Here is a 25577-nt window from a genome sequence, read left to right as displayed (position 1 = left end):
CAAGGAGAGATTTTGGCATGCCCTTTTGGCAGCTGGAGTGACTTTAAAGAATTTTTTTGCTAGTCCTTTTTGGCTTCCTGAAAATATTGGTTTCTGCCATTTAGTTGGTGTTGCCTTTATTTCCCCAAACAAAGACTAAGTATCAAGCTAGACATTCCCTTATTGTGCCTCTAATGGCACATAAGTATGGTTGGAATATGAACCCTCCTCACTGCCCTGGGAAAGAATGGGTTGGTTTCCTTATTGAAAATAGCATGGTTGCAACAGAGAGCTGCAATTCATTTTAAAGCTATTAGTACACTGGTGCAAACTACCATAAACACCACCTGAAAGTCACTGAACTCTGAAGCTAATGGGCATTCATATATGGTGTACCATTATATTACAACCTCAGCTCAGCACGAACTGTAGAATTGTACTTGAACACAAAGCATGCCTCCTGCTTAAGCTAAATAACTTTTATGTACATCAGTTAATTTAGAGCTGAGAGAAGGGAAAATGCTCTGTTGAGGAGGGAGTGAAATTGCAGGGGTGAACCCATTGTGTGATTTTGCACTTGATTAAACCTGGATAGAAGCAAAGGGATTGAAAATGGAGAGGCCATAAACAGAGGCACCTGCCGTTTGGCCTTTTTCAGGTTTTTGTGGCAGAATGGAATTTAAACAAAACCTGTCCCTTTAAAAATTTGTTCATTATTTGTTTTTGTTTTTGAAATGTCTATATAATTATTACCTTTGCGGCAAAATGAAAGACATTTTCCCCTAAATTAGTTTTTTAATATAAAAAATAACGTATCAAAACATAGTAGTAAGTGTATTTTTGTAACATTTCTAGACAGAATTGCTCCTTTTTTTGTTCCCAGAAATGCTGAAGTGGATCTGGACCAAATATTGGTAGGATTGACAGCTGATGTTACCAGGGAGTTCCTGGCACAGTTAGCTGGCAAGTCACAGCATCACACATATTTGAAAGTAGCAAAAATTAATTCTCATGGGGAATATCTTTCCAGCAGAGACTGAATTTCCAGTTAGTCAGAGATGTCTTTCAAATTGAAGATTTTCAAACTCTTGTTAAGCCAGCTGGTCTTGGCAGTACACTGGCAAGTTTCCAGTATGGAAAGTGACTTTGAAACTGAACGTGATGTTTTTATTCTTAATTAGGGACACACATTTGAGTTGTTAGAAAAGAAATTGCCTTCTTGGAGACCTTGGTCCTCTCTATTTTGTTTTTGTTTTTTAAAGCCATAACAAGAATACCTAAGGATATTTTGTTTGCACGTTTCCTTTCTTATGGCAGCCATGTTGTGTATTTCAAAACATGAGGAGGCTTTGAGCTTCAAAGAGGGAGATATTGCAGTACTGGTCTGAAGTAGTTGCCTAAACCAGAATCTGGTTTTGTGAATCATCCGGAAGCTGCGGAAATATAGGCTGTGGTGATCCGATGACTGGTATATATGGGAATTCCAGTCTATTACTAGAGGACCTCATGCAGGGCATTTTGATGTTCAGATATTATGCCTTTTATTTTACCAGTGTTCAAATGTTTATGGGATTATATTGAGTCTTGGGAAAGAGGTATGAACACACAATTCCTATAATTTTATGCAATTCTTAGCTCTCTATCAGACAACAATGTTGTCACTTGCAGATAAAAATATAAAAACATGATCGAAGTCTATATTATGAAGTGTCACGTGCAAGTAAGAAGACTACCAGGGGATTATATCTCCATGACTGTTCTTCACTTTTGAAGCTGCCGTGTACATGAGGATGTGTTTTTAAATTGGTTTTTAAAAATGTGTTTTTAAATTTGTATATTTGTATATTTGTTTTTAATGTTTTTAATTGTTGTAAATCACCCAGGGAGCTTCGGCTATGGGGCGGTATACAAATGTAATAAATAATAATAATAATAATATAAATGGAACTTGGATATTGTTTCAGGCAATGCTTTTCAGTTAAGTTGATTCACATGTTTGGCAGCAAATAATGAAATGTTGAAAAATGAAATGATGTGCAAGAACATGTGAATTGACTCTTTGCTTTGCACAGGATTTTGTGACTTTTTCAAATGGAATGAAAGAAACTATAGTCTTAAAGAGCTGTACTGGAGGACTTACCATAGTCAGTTGTGAATGTCACCATAGCAGGGGCACCTTTTACTTGTAAAAACTGTTAAACTTAGAATGCCATTAGATCGAAGTTCCCTTCTTGAATGAAGCCTCTCGTCCATCATCTCTTCTAAATTTAATTTAGTAATAAATAGAAAATAATAAATACCATTTAGCATTTATAGAGCTACATTATTGCATACTTACAAATACTGCATACATTATTTATTTACTATCTTGTAATATTATCCTCCTTCCAAGGAGTTTAGGACTGCATGCATTCTTCCCTCTATCTTCACAACAACTCTAAGTTGAAAGATAGCAGTGCGTCCAAGATCACTGTGATGGATCTTAGGGGGAGGGCAGGTTTTCCTTGATGGCCACATCTTTTTGGTATAAGGACTGTTCCCCCCAAAACAAATTCTAACAGGCTGTCACCACACAGGATAAACCTCCTGCCAGTCTCTTCAGTTGCTGAAGGAATTTCAGAGCCCTATTGCTGAGGTCAGACCTTGCTCTCCAGCCCAACTGTGGAAAATAAAGAAAAAGAAGCTTCTGATTTACCAAAGCCCAGATGACACAGAAATTAACATAACTTTGTAAAATATCTATAGGACATAAGGCTGGTTTGACAGCTGTGCTACATGTATCTGTGATACAGATCATGTTATGAACTGATGCATTTTTTGTTTGGCATGAGGAAGTATTATACACCAATCCTTATGCATTTACTCGGAAGTAAGTTGCATTGATTTTCAGGAGAACTGACTTTCAGAATAGTTTGCTTAAGATGACAGCTTGAAATTTTTTAGAAGAATCTTGTTGTCCAATCCCTGGTGGGCTATACCACTTGAACCTAATATGTTGATCAGTTTTAACTGCACACACTGTGGAGAAAAAAGATATATGTAATGCTTTGTGAAAAATGGATGGAAACATATGAGTACTTTAAAAGATTAAACTAGAAATTATAAAAGGGTCCATCCAGTTTGAAAGAGTAATAACATTGACCTCAATAAACACCTTTTGGAAAACAACACAAACACCCGTCCTGATGTTAAAGAAGACAAGACCTGAAAGACCTCCAAAGGGCACATTCAAGCAGAGATGGTTCATGTCATAAAATTAGGATCAGGCTCTTTTGAAGGTTTCTTACCATTAGTCTGCTTCATTGAGAACAAGTGGAGTAAGTGGCAAGAATGTTTTTATAGAGGTAGAATGAAGAGTGATTTAGGTGAGTGACAGATATAACCTTGTGAGTGACATTGTATTACAGTTGCAGAACATGTCAAAGGTGATAAAATTAATCTTGTCTATTTCCAACTTTCAACCCAGGCATAACAGTCATATGGTTGCTTGGCAACGAAAGGTAATAGCTAGTGACTTGGATGAAAACAATGCACCTAGTGATAAAAAAAAATTCTTGACTTTTTACTACTGTATGACCATGGACTTTGTGACATTTCTTATTATTAGTAGGATATATAATGTTGTACTTAGTTGGCTCTGTAAATGGTAATATGAGACAATTAAGTGAGCAGTTGACAGACGGGTAGGTTCCGGTGAGTAAGGAGGTATTCAGCTGAGTTAGAGGAGCCTCGCATGACCTGGTCTGCTGACCTGTAGAGTGTTGGCCTTTGGGTGTGATCAGTGGGATGGGCATATCTGGGGAAGGGATAGAAAAAGGGGAAATCCTATCTGAAGGCCATTTTGGGCTAAGGAGCCTCAAGTTCAGGCTAGGTTAGGACAGGCTGCTGTGGCCAGTTGTCTGGGCTGGCTGGGGTCCTGTTTTTTCAGCTTGTCTCCTTCGCCGCGGCTTGTGCTCCTGCCGCTGCTGCTGGTTACGTCCCTCTGGCGATCTTGGGGCATCTGTCCTGCCCGGACGGGGGAGTGGTAGGCATCGGAGGAGACGCGGCGGCTTTGGGATCGCGGCCTGCTGCTTCATCTGTTGGGTTTGTGGTGGAGAGGAGGAGAGGCTCTGACATTGACGACGCCCTTCATCGCGACATCGCGCCCCATCGCGACGAAGGAACGGGACAGAGAGGGAGAGAAGAGGACGACTGCCGGTTGTGACTGAGAGACGGAGCTGCTGGGCGTGCTGGAGGGCGTTGCCGCTGTGGCTTGTGTTTTTCACTGCGGCTTGGGCTTGCTCTGTGGCCTCGTCGCCGCCGCTGCGGTTGCGGTCGGCGTTCTTGCCCACCTGCTTGCCCTGCCGAGAATATCTGTTGCGTTTTTTACCATCTTAATATCATCTGACGATGAGGTTTTGCTAGGCAGAGAGTTGCTCCGGTGCTGCTATTTGTTGGCATAGTGTGTGGGAGTGTGCTGGTATGTTTGGTTTTGAAAGGATGTGGATGTATATATGTAAGTGTTTTTGATGTGAGTGTGTGTGTGTGTGTCTGTATATTGTTTTATTATGTGCCTAGGAAAGAGGCTCTTTCACCAATCGGGGGGACTTGAGGGGGCCCCAATTAGTGTAGTGACGGGCAGAGGGAGGTATGGCGCCGTGCGTAGGACGTGCCAGGTAAGGGGAACGCAGCCCAGACATGTAGTGGCTATGTCGTGTTCCGGTCCTTCTCACACCCGCAGGGTTGTTGGTTGTCCTCTCAGCCAATTCTCGGATCTCCAGTTGCTGCTCTTAAATGCCAGATCGGGGCATAACAAAACCTCCCTCGTCCATGACTTGATTGTGGATGAGGCAGCCGATCTGGCATGTATAACCGAGACCTGGGTGGGTGAGCAGGGAGGAGTCAGTCTTTCTCAGCTTTGCCCACCCGGGTACTTGGTTCAGCATCATGGTAGATCCGAGGGTCGGGGAGGTGGGGTCGCCGTGGTCTATAAGAGTTCCATCTCACTCATCAAGCACCATGTCCATGTAGTTACTGGTCTGGAGTGTTTGCACCTTGTGTTGGGCCAGAGGGACAGACTGGGAATCTTGCTGGTGTACTGCCCACCTTGCTGCCCAATGGCTTCCCTAACTGAGCTGACGGAGGTGGTCTCGGAGGTGCTGCTGAAGTCCCCCAGATTATTGGTACTGGGGGATGTTAACATTCACGCCAAGGCTACTCTATCCAGGGCAGCTCAGGACTTCATGGCTTCCATGACAACCATGGGTCTGTCCCAGTATGTTAGTGGCCCAACGCATGTGTCGGGGCATACTCTAGATCTTATTTTTGCGACTGGACATGGAGATGGTGATCTGGATGTGGGGAGTTTTACATCTCTCCCTTTGTCATGGACAGATCACTGCTTGCTGAAGTTTAGACTTACAGTGGCTTTTCCCCTCTGCAAGGGTGGGGGACCTATTAAATTGGTCCGCCCCCGGAGACTAATGAAGCCTGACGGTTTTCAGAGGGCTCTGGGAGATTTTCCGGCTGAGAAGACTGGCGCTCCTGTCGAAGCCCTGGTCAAACTGTGGAATGCGGAGATGACTCGGGCTGTTGACACGATTGCTCCTGCGCGCCCTCTCCTGTGTAGAGCTCATGCAGCTCCATGGTACACCCCGGAGCTGAGAGCGATGAAACAAAATAGGAGACGGCTCAAGTGGAAGTGGAGGTGAACTCCCGACGGATGCAATTATGCGCTGCTAAGTGGTTCCGCTAAGCTGTACCTAGATGCGGTGAGGGTGGCGAAAAAACAATACTTTGCTGCCACCATTAAGTCATCTCTTTCCCGCCCAGCGGAGCTTTTTAGAGTTGTCCGAGGGCTACTTCATTCTGGCTCTCAGGACATGGTAGAGTCATCGGTAGCCCGCTGTAATGAGTTTGCTGGACACTTCCAGAATAAGATCCTATGCATCCGCCGGGACTTAGACTCCCAGTTTATAGCAGTTGATCCTATTGAGGCGTCCAGAGCGCAGTCCTGTCATGTTTTATTGGATGAGTTTCAGTTGGTTCAGCTCGAGGACGTGGATAAGGTACTTGGACAGGTACGTGCAACCACTTCGGTACTAGATCTTTGCCCCTCTTGGCTTATAAAAGCTAGCAGGGATGGAACAGTTGGCTGGGCCAGGGAAGTGATAAATGCCTCTTTACGAGAGGGAGTGGTCCCTGGTTGTCTAAAGGAGGCAGCAGTAAGACCACTCCTGAAAAAACCTTCCTTGGACCCAGAAAATTTCAACAGCTACAGACCAGTAGCGAATGTTCCATTCCTGGGCAAGATCTTGGAACGAGTGGTTGCTAGCCAACTCCAGGCGCTATTGGATGAAACTGATTATCTGGATCCATTTCAATCGGGTTTCAGGCCCGGTTTCGGCACTGAGACAGCCTTGGTCGCCCTGTATGATGATCTATGTCGGGAGAGGGACAGAGGGAGTGTAACTCTGCTGATTCTCCTTGATCTCTCAGCAGCTTTTGATACCATCGACCATGGTATCCTTCTGGAGAGGCTCGCGGAGTTCGGAATTGGAGGCACTGCTTGGCAGTGGTTCCGCTCCTACTTGGCGGGTCGTCTCCAGAAGGTAGTGCTTGGGGAACATTGCTCGACACCGTGGGATCTCCAATGTGGAGTCCCGCAGGGGTCGGTTCTGTCTCCCATGCTTTTTAACATCTACATGAAGCCATTGGGTGCCGTCATCAGGAGTTTTGGAGTGCGTTGTCATCAGTACGCTGATGACATGCAGCTCTACTTCTCCTTTTCATCCTCTTCAGGTGAGGCTGTCAATGTGCTGAACCGTTGCCTGGCCGCGATAATGGATTGGATGGGAGCTAACAAACTGAGGCTCAATCCAGACAAGACTGAGATGCTGCTTGTGGATGGTTTCTCTGACCAGGTGGTGGATACCTACCCTGTCCTGGATGGGGTTACACTCCCCCTAAAGGAGCGGGTTCGTAGTCTGGGAGTTTTTTTAGATCCTTCCCTGTCACTTGAGGCTCAAGTGGCCTCGGTGGCTCAGAATGCGTTCTACCAACTTCGGATGGTAGCCCAGCTACGTCCCTACCTGAGCAGAGAGGACCTTACATCAGTTGTACATGCTCTGGTAACCTCGCGATTAGACTACTGCAATGCGCTCTACGTTGGGCTGCCTCTGAAGACAGTTTGGAAGCTACAGCTTGTCCAAAATGCAGCGGCCAGAGTAATAACGAGGACAAAGCGGTCGGAACACATAACACCTGTTCTCGCTCGCTTACATTGGCTGCCAATATGCTTCCGGGCCAGATTCAAAGTGTTGGTTTTAACCTATAAAGCCCTATATGGCGCGGGACCACAATACCTGTCGGAACGCCTCTCCCAATATGAACCTGCCTGGACACTGCGCTCTGCATCGAAGGCCCTCCTCCGAGTCCCGACTCATAGAGAGGCTTGGAGGGTGGTGACGAGAACTAGGGCCTTCTCAGTGGTTGCCCCTGAACTCTGGAATAGTCTCCCCGTTGAGGTGCGTACAGCGCCGACGCTGTTGTCTTTTCAGTGCCAGCTTAAGACCTGCCTCTTTTCTATGGCGTTTTAATTTAAATTTTAAAATATTATGTAATCTGATTTGTTGCACTTTATATGTTTTTGTAATATTTATTATGCACTTTTTATGTGATGTATTTTGTATTTTCTGTTGTACACCGCCCAGAGAGCTATTGCTAGTCAGGCGGTATAAAAAATAAATAAATAAATAAAATAAATAAATAAATAAGAAGAACTCTTGTCTTCAAAACAAAACAAAACTGGAGAGCCTCTGCCAGTCAGTTGTAGACAGTACTCAGATGGACCAAAGATCTAACTTTGTATATGTTCCTATGCTTTTTCTCTTCTTGTTTTGTTCATTCTAGGTTTTGTGCTGTTAAGGGTGGCAGCCTTTGCATCCTCTTTGTTAGACTTGGAGACTTGCTGTAACAAACCTTATATACCTCTTGCACAGACTAATCACAGCGTCTTTGGCCCACACAGGAAAACGTTTTGCTTTTTGGTCATGTATGATTGCGGGCCATCATCTCTAATACTTCTCACCAGGACTCTCCCTTCACCCAGCCTCCAAATCCATGAGCATTCCCTGGCTTTGGATGTTTTTCAAACAGAACAGAAGGCAAGGGAGAGAAAATAGCTGAGAAAGGAGAAAAGAGATGGAAAGGAGGGGAAATGTATGGGAAGAAGGAAGGACAGAAGTGCCTTGAAGAAAATGGGGATGTAAAGAAAGGCTTCTAATATACCATTAATATAATGTTATGAAGATTTAAAGAAAACAATATTCACTTTTATTTCTTAATCCCTGATCTACTTTTTAAGTAAGAGCCTAACTCTTCATTAAACTTTATATGCCAAACAATACAAGTTCTTCCCTCACCCACTGCACAATATGTGTCCCCTGCGTATTACACTCGATAAGCCATGCCTTGGACTGTGCGTGCTGAGACTCCAGAGCAGATACAGAAGGGATATGCAGCATTGACTTCTTCGATAAGTAGCATCAAGCCTTTGGGTTGGCCCCATAAAAATGTAGGGAACCTGGCCTTCTGCCCTTGCCTATATCGCCTTTCAGGATTTTGCTCTGCCTCTGCCAAGCTCTTACTAGAGATGTGGAGGCCTGGGGGGAAAAACCAGACAAATTAGGAAAAAATGTTCCCCCCCCCCATTTTTCTTATTTTTTTGGGAGGCCTTCACATCTCTAGCTCTTCCTCACTCCTACGCTCCTTTCCAACTGCAGCTCACGTCCCCTGATTCAACAACCACCCAGAGGTACCTTGTGTTGAAAAACCTCCACCCCAAGTCTGGGTTTGAGCACAGCCTCTGTGAGCAGGCCCTGATATACGGCTAACCATTCTTTGTGCTGGATAAGAATATTTTAATTGTCTTTTGCTGCAACCTAATGAAGAGTCTTGCAGCTGATATAATTCCAAAGGTAGTAGAGTGTGCAGATTAATAGGTGGAAGAGGAGGGCAAATAAATGGGAATTAATTATATGATGTGGGAAAGTCAAGGATTAGACGTCCACTCCATGGCTGGTTGCTTTCATTTCTTTACTGGATGTATGTGATTTTTGAGAATTCCACACTGAGTTAATGCCTAGTAATGTGAACCTTTCCCTCCATGCACCTTCTTAGAAGATGTTATGAGTTCTTAGTAGGCAAATCTGTGCAATACCTCCATTTAGAGAAATGGAGGCAGGCTAGACTGGTTGAAGCAAAATGTGTGATTTCTGATTAACATCTTGTTGTTTGTTCTGCTCTGGGGTTGCTTATATAAGCTATACATAAATTCTTCAAACAAGTTGTTGTTATTGAATAGGGATATAAAAGTGCTTTTTATACAACATGTTGTCTTCTAAACTCCTTGGAGGGAAGGTCTAGAATAATAATAAATAAATAAATATTATAGTAATTTATGTGAGTAACAACACACAATGCATACTTCTTCCAAAACTGAATTAGAGAAGTCAGTGATGCAGAGATGCATAATTTGGTTTAATTAGTTTTTATTTTCTATATTTGGCATTAATGTTCATACTTTATTTTCCCCTGATGTGTACACACTGTCTATTCTTTATTCCCTTGTTTTGTGTTTTGAAGAAAACAGCTTCAGTTTAATAGCTTTCTGAGCTGTTAAAACTACCCACCCATGGGTTCTGGTGATGCTGCTGAAGTTAGAAAATAAATCAAAAGGAAAACAAAACTCCCAGAGCCTCTGGGAGAAAATCAAGACATGAAGCTAAAGATGAGATGTAAAAATAAATAGTAGTTTGGCAGATTATGTATATGTACCTTAACAACCCTATAGCCAACCTTGTTACATGGGGCAGCCACATTTCTAGGTGTGGCATTTTTTGGGGGGGGCACATAGCACCAACCAATCTCACCCACCCCCACCCCACTGGTGGAGAGGACATGAGGACCAGGCCATGGGAAGGAAAAAGCAGTGACCTTCCTTTTCACTCCTTCACCCAGAGTGTGTGTTAACTTACATGAATAAAATTTAATCTGTTCAATTGTCTCATCCTTTCTTGAGAGATCTCCTGAGGAATACAAGACTCAAAAGCTTTCCTTTTATTTGCCTTTCACTTGTGGTCTATCCCTGTGTTCTGATTCTTCATGAATTGAACTACTGTGGTAAAGACAGTGAACTGAGTTTGGCTTTGATGCTGCATTGGGTATCTCAGTTTTAGATTTCACCTGAAAAGCAAACTTGTCCATACTGCAAGTTTAGGGGAAAACAGAAAGAAAATAAATACTACAGGGTGTGTTTGTTAATTCCTCCTTGAGAGTCCCTCCTTCTAATGTTGTGCCTGGCATTTAGATTTTCCTTCCTGTTGGACAATCAAAGGAAAACTTTTTAACTGGCTGCTATATAAAGAACGAACTAAGCAGTTGGAAACCAGCACTTTTTAGTGATTGCTGGGTTAATTTTTCTGTCCAGAAACCCAGAAAAGGCCTCATGCTGAGCTGCACATATTGGGAAAATCAGAAATTAGGCCCCAGTTACAACTTAGGTGTTCAGACAGACAGCTAGCTAACTGTAGTGTGCACAGCAGTATTTCATCCTTTGCCATCAAGTAATCCAGAAAAAGAAGAAAATAGCCACTATGATTTTGAGTGTAGTGAGTGCTTTAAAAGAGTAAAGGTTAGCTATTTTTCAGATCCCTTTAAGTTATCTCGTTATATCACTCTTTAGCAATAAGCACCCAATCCTGGTCTACTCATTATAATAACTGCAGAATAAGCAAACTCTTACTTCTTACTACAGGTAAACAAATATGCTTCTTTATGCTGGCAAGGCATTTTTAAGTAATAGTTGTGTGTCCAAATGAACACCCAGTCCTAGCTTTTGGACACCCAGTGGACACAAATGGACTCATAAAATTTAATCAATGAACCAAAAACACAATTTCAGATTGGAAACCACTGAAACACTGACTAGATGTATGGAATTTTAGTGAAATTCAATAGAAATGGTAGAACATAGGGGCACATTACATAATTCTTGAGGTTATTTCAAATATCTTAACAAAATCTCTCTTCCTGTACATGGTGATGTCTGGTTCTTTGTATCTTCGTTCTTTTTTGCTACTGCAGAGCATGGATCATAAGCAGTAGATTTTAATTTGCTTTTAATTCATGTATTTACTGGTGGGTGGGCAGTCTAGTAAGAGTTTTGATAGGCTAGTAACTTGAGCAAAAGCATTTGCAATGCTGCATTCACTCCCTGGTTTTTTTGTTTTTAGTCTGAATCACTTTTACCTCAGTACTGTACAAATGTCAGGGCTTGCACATGGTAGAGAGGCTTTCACATGTAAGCCATTTGAATAAAAAAAGGATATCCAATAACAATTCCTTTAAAAAGTGCCCTGCTGGCAGGTAGACAGCACAACTGAAAATGAAAATGAAAAGCAGAGCAAAGGAAAGTCCAAGGGGTGGAGTGCTAGCCCATAATACAATGTCCTAATATTTAACTCTTCAAGGGTCATGTTACAGTGCAGGCTGTTTTTCTTTTTTTCCAGGTTCACTGAAGTACAGTAGGGCCCCACCTGAACGGTGGGTTACATTCCAGACCCCGCCAAAAAGCGAAACCTGCTGAAAAGCAGAACTCTGTTGATAAAATGCTGCTCGACACCCAAAAAACGCCATAAAAGTGGAACAAGCGCCGTATGAGTGGGGCCTTACTCTAATTGAAAACCGCTGTATTAGTGGAATGCCAAAAAGCGGGACCCTACTGTAATTCAAGAGTGATTGTGATCATGAAAAATCCACCCTCATTCAGGGAAACTCTTGAGTGAGCAGATTTTGGGGGGGCTCTTCCAGATGAGGCTTTTCACCCTGCCTTATTTACTGAATTTTTCAGAGAGTCAGTCCTATTCTTAAAATTGTTCCTGTTCTTAAAACAAGCTATCATTCTATAAATGGAGGTTGTCATTGTCTGTCATGTCACAAAGAAAAAGAAGACGATTTCCCAAAAAATCCTAGGGGGGCAAAGCACAGTTCTGGATGGGGCTGCCCCATTTGCCCCCCATCACTGGCTCCAGGCCTGTACCTTACTTTTTAAAGTGGCAGCCATTTTCTTCTCTCTCTCTTTTTAAGTTCAGTTCTATGTCAACTCCAGTTAGAAGTACAGGATTCTTGTCCTCTGGAAATACGAAAGTTTATTTTCAGTGGGTTGTATTCAAGTATGTTGCTCAATGGACTATAAGCCTTTCCTGTTCCACTAATGGAAGTAAGTAATTTTCAGCAGTTCCTCCTCTTTCTGCAGGGTTTGGGACCCTCCAGAACAGACTGAGCAGAGCATGGAGGGCTGTAGGGGGGGAACAAATGGCTGAAAATTGCTTCCTTCTCCATTTTGCTAACAGGTTACTGTCCATTGAGTACAGCCCCCCCCCCATGTTTGCCCATTTTACTGGTTAAAATCTGGAGGCCAAATGTGTCATTTTCTTTTTCTTTTCTTTTTTAAAGTGTCCAAAGGAATGCTGCCTCACCTCCTCTCATCACCCAGTGGCCAATTGGGGCATGGAGAAGAGCTTCTTCTTGGCAGGCTCTTTAAGAGCTGAAGGATGCTTGCTTGCTTGCTGAAGATTGCTGAAGGATGCTTGCTTGCCTGCCAAAGTGTCCCTCCAGGAAAACGTGTAGCCTCTTCACCTTAGCAAGTAAACCTTCATGTAATCCTCTAATAGTATGATACGGCACGGCAAATGTTACGACTAGATGTCTGTTTCTTTGAACTTATTCTTTATATGTATAGAAAAGATTTAACAGCCTTCTTACTTAATATCTTAGCGTCTTGTTACGAGAGGCTGTCTAGATTAGAACATCTGCCTCTGTAATACATTAGACAAAAAAAATTGGATTTGAAAAATGCAGCTCAAACCCTCATTTGGCTATGAAGCAGAGGATAGCTTTAATCTAAGGATGTTTCAAGAAAGCAGCAAGAGATGAAGGGTAAGGGATTTGCACTTCAGCCAGTGTGGTGTAGTGATTAGAGTGTTCGAATCCCCACACAGCCATGAAGCTCACTGGGTGACCTTGGGCCAGTCACTGCCTCTCAGCCTCAGGGGAATGCAATAATAAACCACCTCTGAATACTACTTACCATGAAAACCCTATTCATAGGGTCGCCATAAGTCGGAATCTACTTGAAGGCAGTCCATTCCCATTTCCATTTTGTCATGCTTCTGCATCTTGCTCAAAGGTGGGCGATGCACATTCTGTCCTAGAATGTGGGAAGGGCTCTGGATTACCATGTCCACACAAAGTATTAAAGAACTGATGTGGTGTGCTTAGAATGTTGGAGTACACTGGATAGGCCAGGTTCAGTTCCCCCTCAAGGGTGGCTGTAGGTTTACATGGGCCCCTAGCCATGCCATGAGTGATGGGTAGCTCATCCTCATCCTCCCATCTCTCTACCATGTAAAAGTCTGCTATTAGTGGATGAGCAGGTAGGCACAACCTCCCTGCCAACAGCAGAGAGAGAGAAGAGGCGGATGTAGTATTGCTGGAAGAACTGGAAGTGGCAAAAGGGCCATGGCAAAGACGCAGCCCTAATTTATTGGTAGTTTCCCATCTGTGTCAAGTGGTGCCACTAGGCCTGTCTTCACGTGGCCATAAAGCTGACTGGGTGGACCTTGGACCGATAGCTGTCTGTCTCAGCCTAAACCTACTACATAGGGTAGCTGTAAAGATAAAATGGGGCAAAGAAGAAGGTATGCTACTTTGAGCTTCCTAAAGGGAAGGCAGGATATAAATACAATAAATATTTACATGCATTCTACAGAGGCTCACTTGGAGCTCTTTCTGGTGCTGTGGTTGAAGTCACAGGGATTATAACTATGGTGCCTATTGGGAATGATACACTATAATAATAAATAATATTTTTGTTATCCACCTCTCCCATGGAATGCAGGTTCCAAGGCAAATTACATAGATTTAAAAATACAAAGCATACATAAAACCATACAGATATTTAAAAATACAAAAACATACCAAAAAACCCTCATACATAAACAAATCCTTCAAAGCAGTATAATGGCATAAAGTACATCAGTATAATGGCATAAAGGTTAGAAATTTAACCAAATGCTTGCATTAAAAGATGGGTCTTCAGCAGTCATCTAAAAGCAGGAAGAGTGGGGGCTAGGGTTGCCAGGTCGGAAGCATCCCAAACCCTCAGATTTCAGAGCGGCCCCTAATGATGTCATGGGACAGGCCCTAGTGATATTATTGAGCATGATACATTAAGCATCAACCATAGTTGCTTGGAGCATACAATTCAAGCAAAAAAAATTCTCTGATTGGAAATTAAGATTGAAATCTTAGCTAAACGATGGTGTTCCCAGGTCCAGCTGAAGTAACGGAATCATTTCTTCTCACCTGCTTAGGGCGTCTGGGTAGGAAACATTTAATCTAGCCTACTTGCTTCTGGCAAGAAGGGTTTAAGTGCCCTCAGGCCAGGCCAGTCACCAGAAGGCCATTGCTGGAAGAAGGGAGCCTAGTGTTGGGGAGATGTTAGATAAGAGCACTCAAGAGTAAAGACAGATGGCAATGAAGGCTTCAACTCTAAGCACACTTACCAAGTGTGAAAATAAAAAATAGGACTTACTTCTGAGTAGATATGGTTTGATTGTGCTGTTTGTCAAGCTTGGCTAGGGATCCTCTACAAAGATATCCCTCCCTGAAATACCCATCCCCTGCTATTTAACATGGCTGCTTCTAACTTCTTTACAGACTTGACCCTTCATTTCAGAAAGAGGTTTGAGAAATGAGTAAGAGTATGAAGATTCTCTACCCTTTTCTGCCTGCCCTGTGAGCTGTTATAAATTCACTTGACAGCCAACCGAATTCCAGTGAGTAATAATTGACAGAGAGAAAACACACAGGGTTTGGTCTACCTTCACAGGCAGTAGCTTGGGAACAGCAGCAGTTGTAACCACACCTTCCTGTATGTGAATTCTCTTTTAGCACTATTGGGCAAGAAACAAATTGTCATGCAGCCAACAAGGTGCATCATCAGAGGGTTTAAAGGGGTAGAGCTGAACGCATGGAACCTCTGTTGTTGCTTCTTTGGATGTAAGGGAGTGAGGTTAAAGGTTAAATGAAATGCTAATAGAAAAAGAAAAACAAAAGACAGTGATGATTTCCTAAATGCAATGCCATACCAACCACAACAAGATTCCTATGAGTAAGGCAGAAAACTCAGTATCCCACAACCAGTCAGATTTCTTAACCAAAACTAAAAAAAATGCTGGCAGCCAGTCAGCCAAGGTCACAGAAATTCCTATGCAGCACAGCCTGACCCAGGGGCTGCAGTTAGTGCAGAATGCTGTGGCACAATTGCTGACATGAGTGAAACCTTTTTAGTACGTAATACCTCTGCTCTGAAATCTGCACCGGTTGCTGATTTGCTACCAGGCCAAATTCAAGGTGTGCTTTCCATGTTACAGGTGCCACACAGTAGTCGTTCTGCTCTTGTAAGAAAACAACCCTTCAGTGTGGCAGCACCTATGCTTTGGAACTCCCTGCCTATTGAAATTAGGCAGACGCCTGCATTGTACTCTTTTTGGCACCTGCTAAAAACATTTTTGTTTAGGCAAGCCTACCTAGACATTTAGAAGCTATTATGTTTATCTGTTTTATCTCATTGTTGGTTTTATTATTTTGAATGTTTTTAAATACCTGTCTTTAACTGTTGTTGCTAATAATTTTATTAGTTAAAACCACTGTGTTATGGTAAGTGAGTGACATGTACAACCAGCTATGACTAGTGCTAAACCATCTTAGGCTATTTACAACTGTCGGCAGCCACTGTAGAGAACATGTCATGGCCAGTGCCTCTGGTGCAATCTTATAATCGTACGTGCAACTCCCTGGTGGAAGCCAATATGTGACCAATAAAGAAGAAAACCCGCCATTGATCTTTAGTTAAGTATATGGGACTGGTGTTGCTATGAGCCTAGTTGTCTTAGTTTGCCTAGTGCAGACTCTCTGCTGCCTTGCCTGGGAAGAAGCAACAGAAACTTTGTTTGTATTTGGTTGCTTAAGGGGTTTCTTTCAGCTTCATGATAAGACTTACCATGTCTTAGACTTACTACTGCATGTTCTATCTCTGCAGTAGACAAAGATGTAGATGATCCAACGTGAGGCTTTGAAGAAGAAGAAACATTACATGATAGAGCAGAGAGGAAGCTGCTTCAGTTGGCCAAGAATGTGTTGTGTTTTCATAGCCAGAAAGCTATCTGGGAGGCTTTTCCCTGGCTTGCTTTCTGCATAACATTGTCATGCTGCTTCCAAACTGGCAGATTCATTACACTTTGGCACTTCTGTAAACCTCATTTGCTCTGTCTGCATTTCTGCCTTCAGGCAACCTATTTCTTCAGTTTTGGGAGGATTGATAATGGGAAAGGAAGACAAGAAGAGAATGCAGATTTGTTGTGCACTCTACTTCGACTTAGTGGTATTACTGCTCTTTCCAGCTTGTAGCCAGGATAGATGACAATTGCCATGCATTGATAGCCAACTTGCCTATCAGTATGACTCTGTGACTTGGTTTGCCTATGTGGATGGGTGTCTTCTGGCTGTAGACCATGCCATTCATCTTTCTATTTGGAATCCAATGAATTTGCTTAGGAAAGAAGCCAGTCCTCCAATCATTCATATATATTCACTTTAAATTCATATAATAAGTGTTCCCCCTGCAGGGCAGGTAACAGCAGTTTCTAATAAGGAAGGATATATAATAATGTTTCCAAATGTCCAAAATAAATAAAAGCCACTGTTGTCATGAGCAATTGGAAGTGGGTCTCCATGAAGAAGCAGACAACTTGAAAGGTATTGTTACAATCTCATCTCTTCATGGAATGAGTGAAAAGAATTCCTGACCCCATATTAAACCTAGGTACCTTTAAAGCAGCAAACCTTAAAAATCAATGGATGCTGACTATCATAAAAGATGGGAACATATAAAAATGGCCTATGCTAAGTCAGACTGTTGATCTAAATAACTGTTTTAGGGGCAGGAGTTGTTAAAGTACAAAAATAAACCTTAATAAAACTTTGTAGTAGTAATAGTAGTGGCTCTTCAAGGCATCTGCCAGATTTCCCAGCCCTGCTGCTTGAAACCCTTCTAACTAGAGATGGCACAAATTAAACCTGAGATTTTAAGCAGGTAAACTGAGTTCTTTTTCACAGAGCTAGTGCTGCTCTGCAAATGATGGTGTCATGATCTTGTACATCTATCCATCATTGTGTGTGTATGTGGCATTATCAGTATATAACCAAATAGCCCTGGCATCCATGCATAGGGGTTAAATTATCTGTAATGTGGGAGATCTCTAACCAGTCCTCTTGATGGCTTCTTTCAAAGAGAGAAAAAGACTGGGTGTCTGTGTGCGCACATACTTGGGTTTGGGCCGCAGTAGCGGAGGACAGGCAGGTTCTTTCTTGTGCTATTGCCCTGATATAAATCTCCACTCAGAAACTGTTAATAGCCACTGAGAGGAATGAAGACAGTATCATGTTGTGCATGTCTCTTGTTTTTCCTTTCTTTATATGTAATAGCAGCTGGGGTGATTTAAATCAGGGGGAAATTGTTAGCTTCCCTCATCCCTGTGCCACAGCCCTGACCCAAATTGGGGTCCCCCCTGTCCTGGTGGCTGCTTTTGATAAAATAAAAGGATGTTGGGAGACCTGATCTCCTGTGTCACATGCGATTTGGTCCTATGGAAAAATGACATTGGAGTTGGGTGGAACACATCTGTGCATAAAAATGTTGAAAAGACCATGCACAAAGATTAAGAAGGACAGGCGATAAGATGGAATGCGTTTTTTTAAGTAATTGCCTTAAATTCAGTAGTTAAGCTTGACTTCCTTTGGACTGCTTCCAATTAACCTCTGTCAATGTGCATTGCAGAATTAGGATTACAGATGCCGGTTGTCTTCAGGGACTGCACGCCAAGTGTGTTTTTTTTGTTTGGGAAGGGGATGAACTGGCAGTTCCTTCTGTACTTCTCCATCTCATCAACATTTAGCCCTTAGACCTTTCAGTCCCACACAAGTGTCCATTTGCCTACCCAAATAACAACTGAGATAATGTTTAAGTGTTTCAGGATATGATGGTAGGAAGCAGTTTGTGCTTAACAGGTCTAAGAGAAGAAATGGGGGTGGGCTAAGCAACCTGTTTTTTGGACACTTGCAGAATGATTGATTGATTGATTATTTAAGCTTGCATATCACCTTTCCTCCAATGAGCACCAGGTCATCCAAGAGTTGAGGAACCCTGTCTCATAAGCAGCATTGCCTCTATGCTCCATTGATTGGCTCTGAGATTGCTCAACCTATCTGCACCCTCAAAAGGACATGGTATAAATATATTTCAGCACTGTCCAGTTGATCTCAAAGTTGCTAATTCAGAACCAAAAGGTTATTTATTGCCCCCAAAAGCAATGAGAGCTCTAAGCATCAGAGGCTTCCACTGTGAGATGAGAGCAATGGAGCCCGGGGTGGCCAGAGGAGCTGTAACAGAGCTTGAACCAGGCCTCTGATTTTATGGAGAGTTCCTTTCGTGTCTAACTGTAGTATCACAAGTGCACAGTGATGTTAGAGCTGAGCATCCAATGATATCAAGGGTATCGGCAATGTGGGAAGGCAGAGGAAAAAGGAAGAAAAAAATAGGAATGGAGCAGGGAGCTCAGGACCATCAGGAAAGAGGCTGGACAAGGCTTGGCAGCCCTTTTATTAGTTACATTTGAAAAGGCAGACAACTAGAGTTTGGGTTGGGTGGTCTTCCTTAGTTGTCAGTGCTGGATGTTATACATAGCCAACATGCTTCTGAATCTCACGAAGATCCTTTTTCTCTTTGTATACATGATGATGATTAATAACAATAACAACAAACTTATTTCTCCAAATGTTGGTCCTGTTTGTAGCCAAAACGGCACCATCCACACACAAGTGGGGAGGTATCAGCCTTCAAGGAACCCAAGGGGTGAAGATATAGACAAAACTTTAGGAAAAAACTGTAAGGGAGGAATGGAGTGGTTGGAAATCTGAACAGAAGTGCTCTGCACTGCAACATTTTGTTACAGGTATGGCTTGTGATATACTAATGGTGAACTCAGGTGGTTGAGTGCCTGTCTGACTGGAAGCAAAACGCTGGAGGTTTCTTCTTGCATTCAAGTGAACGTGCGTAGAAGCTTCCTCCAGACCTTCCTTGCTCAACCCAGGGCAAGGTCAGCGCACGCGGGAGCCTTGGGGGTACAATGCATGCCCCTGGGCCTGCTATACACAAGGTTCCTTTTTAGGCATAAGACTTGAACAGGGCTTCTCTCTCTGTCTCAGAGCCCCATCTGCAGTACATGGTTAATATTACTGATTTACCTTACAGCAGAGATGGGGAACCTGTCGTCTTCCAGATGTTGCTGAACTATGACTTCCATTAGCCCTACCAAGCATGGTCAGTGGCCAGGGATGATGGTACATATAGATCAACAGTGTCTAGAGGGCCAATCCCACCTGTCTTACTGGGTGGTTGTTGTAAAATATCGAAACAAAATATGTGAAGCACTCTGAAATATTCAGAGCCCTGCAGAAATGCTAAGCAGTATCATAGACTATAGAAGAAAATGAATGAATCTTAGCAGGCATGAGTCCAAATATCATAAAATGTAATTAATTTCAGTGGAGTACCTTATGAATAGCAAGATTGTGCTGAAGGCTCTCTCTTCCTGGCCAAAAGCCTGGGACACATTTGCAGCATAATCTGGCCAACCACTTGTGTTTGCATAAATTCCCGGCCTGGGCTCCTACTGGGAGGAAGGTTGGGATATAAATCTAATAAATAAACAATAAAATAAATAAATAAATCCCGAATTCTATACTGAAGAAGTATTTATCACTGTGTTGTTTTTTTACCACGTAAAGTGCCAGGAAGATATTGCCCCACTGAATACTATTTTTTTGCCACGGTGCTTTTGCAGAGCACTTGTTGTAAGATATGTCTTGGCCAGTGTGATAGCCAGTGTGGTGCCCTCCAGGTGTTGTTGGATTCCAACCTCCATCAGCCCCAGGCAGCATCATCAGCGGTCAGGAATGATGGGAGTTGTAGTCCAGCAACTTCCAGAGCACTCCACCTCTGGTGTAGGCCACTCCATGTTGAAATTCACTGAGGATGGAGTACATAAACATGGTGTACAAAATGAGTCTGCACCATGCACCTCAATGGGCACAAGATGTCCTAGAATTTTTTCTGGTCAGATTAAGACAAAACCATGCCACAGATGTTGAAAGGCTGAGAATAGTGAACCACTGGAATTTATCTTGTCGCCTGTCTCAATATGAAGTTGAGGTTAGAGCTTATAGTAGTCCTGAGGCTTTACATTCATTTAGCTTCTTGTTTACCATATCTTCCTGTAAATAAATAAGTTAAAATTAAGTTAAGGGATCATTCCTCCAGATAAAAAGTCATCTCATCTCAATGAAACTAATCTTTCAGGAGCTTCTGTAGTGCTGGTTCAGTTTATTAGTCCTTGTACAGAAAGGGTTTGGCTGCCCAGTATCTGGCCATTCATCTTTATTTTGTCTTTTTTCTTGGCTTCCAGAGATGTCAGTCTGTTCCCCTCTGGCTCTCTGAGGCATGATTCTTTCCATCAGCCGTTACTGGAACAATATAGCACTGCCTTGTACAGACGACAGATTGTTGAATCAACAATGTAGCCCATTGATTTCAGTAAGCCTGTACAAACAGTATGGTCTCTCAGTATTAGAAGGCATAGAATCTGACCTTCCATGAGTTTCCTCTCCCTAGAAACTTGAGGTGCGGTTGGCCAAGTTCTTGAGGCTTGTTCTATTTCCCTGGAGGCTGATTATGTATTTTGATGTTGCAGTCCAGGCCCTGTAGTAAACTCTCCATGTAGCTATTGGCTAGAGCAAATGCATACCAAACCCAATGAGAGGTGTAAAATTAGATGAGAGAACATTTGTCTTTCAAGTTTTGAAAGCATGTTTAAATTAATGGAACTGAAGGCAAAATAGCTACCATACTAAGATTAAAATGTGATAGGTCTTCTGGCTTGGAGGTCAGGTCTGGCCTGACCCTTGATCACCTCTTGCCTGAAGCAACAGCTTCAGGAAAGATCAGCCTATTTCTTCTCTACAGCCAGCATGGTAAATAGGCTACTAACTGCTTTTTGAAGGCTGGTAACTTTTGTGGGCCTGTTTACAAGGCTGGTGAGTATAATTAAACTGTTTGCTTTCCTGGCTCTGAATCCTAGCAGCCTGAAGGATGAGCAAGTCTGATGCTCTGGCAGGCATTGGACAGGTGACTTGATAGAAAACGTTCTAGAAATGCCTTACCGCAGTCTCAGAAATAACTCCTTGGGGGATGATCACCTCCACAGCCTGCTCTACTTGCCAGCTCTTTTTTCTTTCTGAACAAGAGGTTAGACTTCTGTCTTGGGCGTAGTCTGCTTTAGAAGCTATGGCCTAGTTCACACAAACAGCAAGAGGCAAAGCTTTTTCTAGGCTGCACTAGTCCCTAACACCTGCAGTCTCATCAGGGTTGGAGAATAATGAGCTCTTAATATAGTTTCATTTCAATAAGATTCACCCCACGTTGATCACGTTTTCTCATTAATGATGCACAGGAAATGTGTCTAAAAGTAATTGATATTTCATTTACTGAAATGGAATTTTCTTGAATATGGTACAATAATATCAAATAGCTGCATTCCATTGTTCGATTGTGTTTCTCTCCTGGTCCCTGTCTTTCCAAGTGCTGGAACAAAGCCCCTCCTTAGAAGTTAACTATAAAATATGTCAAATTTGTGGAATAAAAGTGTACAAAACTTGCCTTGGCTGAAATAAAAGTACTTCTGAGATGTGAATATTCTGGAAGGGAAATTTTGTAAAAACAGTTTGCCAGTTTTACCAGCAAGGAAAAATGATGGGTAATATCAGTTGTGAGAATACTTAAGCCCCTTTATTTCAGTGGATCTACTCTGAGTATGGCTAAGTTGGTTATTGCCCAGTGTTTCAAATCCGAATGCTTATTTCTAGCTCATTGTGTCCGTGTAACCTAGTGGATAATAATAAATACAAAGATTAACAAATCAAACACAAGGTTGTTTTCTGTAAGTTGATGAGGAGATATGTTACTGTCTTGAAAGCTATTTGGAAATAAGACCCTTTGTTTTGAGTCATCAGTGCAAATACACATTTTAAATAAATAAATGTTGTGAATTTCATTGTCCATCTATGGGGGCGCTAAAGTCATACAATGGGGAATTCTGCAATGTACCTTCGGTTGGGACTAGATTTGTGTGGAAATAGTTGGGGGTCAGAACCACCACTTGCCTGTCAGCAAAAGTGAAATGGGCAAAGCTTGCACATTTTCCTCATGCTACCAGGAAATATCTCTAGCAGATGATAGTGTGCAGATTCAGCCTGTTGGTGCAAGAAGTTGGAATTTAATTAAGAGCACTTCCAGACTGTCACTGTTTTCAAGTAGGATTCACCCATATACCAGCAAGTTCAAGTTGCACAATTGTAGTTGATTGGGAGGTCTTGCGCAACAAACCGCTTCCCCAAAAGGTTGGACTTTTTTTGCAGGAAGGAAAGTGATGGGAAAATGCACTGGGAAGTGTGGATAATACTTGCTTTGATGCAACATCCTCTAACCTCCCTCCAAACAAAGTGGAACAAATGCCCATTAAATAGCCAATGTCATCTAATCTCCCTGGAAACAGGACAAATGCTCAATAAACAGGTTGTTCGGAAATGCCCTAAGAGTCTCTTGGCAAGATTGGTCTGAACTAAATTTCCTCCCTCTCCTTGCAATTGCCTCAAAGCTTTTTTCTGCAGCTGAAGCAGTCCTTCTGACACACATTGTTCAGGTTAAAACCCTAGGCTGCCCACTTACACCGCCCCCCAAAAAGAGAAAATGCATAATATAAAAAGACAAAGGTTTACATGTAATTTGTATATACCAGTTTATATGTATAGATGTGAATTCAGAAATAATTGCAATACATTAAATAGAAATACATCTAACCATAGTGAGGAAGACTGCGAGCAAGGGACTTGTGTGCCTGATCCGCCTGCTGCCCAGGTGCTAGCAGTTGATGGGCAGCTTCAAGGCCCTTGATCTTCCTTCTTATGGTTTAGTTTTAAACCGGACTGGGACCAAGTCAAATAGAGGACTGTAAAATCAGAAACATAGCCACCTTACCAAGCGCTTCAAAGACAGAGGCATCCTGAGTGGGAATATCTTCCCTAGACTGTTTAGGCAGTCCTTCCTTGTCCCTCATGATTTGCAGATTCCTACTTGTGGTGTAAACCTCTCAAGAATATATGGAAACTGCTGAGTATATGGAAACTCCCTTGCAAGTCTCATACATTGGAATGGATCTTGTTTAGTAGAAATATTTCATGGATTGTACTATTATTTCCTTATAAGGAGCTGTTTTATACTAAGACCTCATTCACTCTGTGCTTTCTAAACTTGGGTACAGGAAGTTCCTGTTGCTAGAACTTCACATGTGACAGCAAGTAGAGGATATTTTTAACCCATTGTTTGCAGCCAGTGTGCAAAGGGGTGGTAGAGAGGGAAATACGCAGGTGGAAGAGATAGGTGGGTAATCCTTTGCCTGTTTACTATCTTTTTCTCTGCAATAGCTTTCCCACCAATTGATTGGAAAATGTCTTGGTACCTTGGTTAGGAGCAAAGTGCTGAGGAAAAACTGGGGGTGTGGAAGGGTTTAAGCATCTTCCCATAAGTTAAAATGGCAGGATGCACTCTGGGTGTCCTCCATTGTGAACAGTGTATATGCATTTAAATGGCTGGGCTTTCTAGCAATAAACACCAAAGCAGTGTTAGGAAAGGATCGGGCTCCTGCTTTGTAATTGCAAGACAACGCAATCCTTGATAGCTTTGTGCTATATATAGATTCTGTATCCAAGTTTTAAAAGTAAAGCATGAGTCCAGGTCTCAGGTGGATCATAGATTCATCTATCAACCCTGACTAGCAGAGGCTTGCTAACTAAATGCCTGGGGGGGGTGGTCTTGAGTGGAGCTCTGTCATAGCCAGGCTTCTTGACTCAAATTTGTGACATCATATGTATGTACAAAGTATTTTTTCTGCTGCTGAGTTACAACCCTATCTCTGTCTTCAGATTTTAAAAAATTTGCTGTGAGGCTTCTTGACATGAAAAGAAAGCCGCTCATTGATTAAAAGAAAATTAAGTGGGTAAAAATACAGATTAATATTTAGCATTTAATCCCATAAATTGTCATCCATTTTTATGAGTGTGTGTGTCAGTCCAAATTGAAATGAGTCCTTTTTGCTTATGGAACCAGTCATGCTGAGTTTAGTCTGCAGATGGTTATTAATTTGATCAGTCATCCAGTATTTTCCACTACTGTCCTGACTAGAAACACCCTTCCTTGGGACATTTTTATCACTTCCACTCTGATTTGTGGGCTGTGATAAGAACGCCTGCATCCGTAGAAGAATAGCATTTAAAGTAAACCATTCTTCTCAGAACGCTGTGTTCATTTCCCAAAGAAAGTTTTGGAATGCTTGCTTGTTCTGTTACATAAATTACTCATTCAAAATGTCAGAAAGAGACAGAGAGAGAGAGAGAGTAATGCAAATAAACATAAAAATATCCCTCCAATAACACTGTCTCTCCCCATAGGAATAATAACTGGAAGTAGAAATAATACAAAAAAGGTCTTGCATGATATTCCTGTCATTTCCTTCCAAAGCAGCTGCATACTTGTTGTAGCTACCTTCAATATACAGCCTTTGCTTGCCAATCTTACATGATCAGTAGTAGTAGTAGCCTTACAGAATACAAATGGACAAGACCCCTTCACATTACACATGGGGCATTAAGTATTTGAATGCTTCCCAATATTAGATGCCCCTGCACATATATAACTAGAACATCGCAGATAGAAGTTAGGCTAGAACCTTCTCTAACGGGCTAGTTATGTATCCACAGGGAGCTTTTTTATGTAAGGGACTCATAGCCAGACCTTCACAACCACCTGCAGTCTGAATGGGTACAGTCCAGCAGTGGGTAGGTCACATGAGGCTGATGGCTCAAGACAGAAAACAAATAGCATTTTCAGGTCAAGTAATTTAGAAATTTATTTTTGAGGTAGTTTTTATAGCTCTGGCAGAACGGTGTATGCAGTTATTGTCTTCTCATTTATAAGGTTTTGATTCCTACTTTTTGCCATTTCCCCAAGATGCTTAATCTTTTTCTCTCTGTGTATTTAGTGCCTCAAACTGTAAATTTTGCCATGCTCTATGATTCTGTCCATTTCTCTTTTGTTGGCTCACTCCGCTGTAACACTGATTAGGGGAAGCAGAAACAGCTGAGTGGCACTGAGACATGATAGGACTGTTTTCTTTTCCCCTTCCTGCCCTTTGACATAACATTACAATCAAGTGTTATAGGGCAAGCATGTGATACTCTGCTTAGCATCTGGGCTCTAGTGAAAGAATGATTTTATTGCTGACAGCAAGGAGGACTTGCTGTCATGTGAGACAATGGATCTTCTG

The 25577-nt window shown here is 42.3% G+C and overlaps 1 protein-coding gene across 7 annotated transcripts in view; it reads left to right on the top strand.

The window, feature by feature from the left end:
- Positions 1–25577, top strand: part of APBB2 (amyloid beta precursor protein binding family B member 2) — a 250482-nt gene that overhangs the window by 29756 nt on the left and 195149 nt on the right. For 3 of the 7 annotated variants that reach the window (XM_061585504.1, XM_061585499.1, XM_061585491.1), the window contains exon 2: positions 12475–12665. The exons of 1 other annotated variant lie outside the window; for it this stretch is intronic. The gene's annotated coding sequence lies outside the window, so the exon portion shown is untranslated. Of the gene's footprint in view, positions 1–12474; positions 12678–14739; positions 14859–25577 lie in introns of all 7 variants that reach the window. 3 more of the 7 variants (XM_061585492.1, XM_061585494.1, XM_061585493.1) reach the window with 3 other exon arrangements.

Source organism: Rhineura floridana, chromosome 9 (assembly GCF_030035675.1).
Source record: "Rhineura floridana isolate rRhiFlo1 chromosome 9, rRhiFlo1.hap2, whole genome shotgun sequence".
NCBI lineage: Eukaryota > Metazoa > Chordata > Lepidosauria > Squamata > Rhineuridae > Rhineura > Rhineura floridana.
This window is presented reverse-complemented; position numbering and strand designations above follow the sequence as displayed.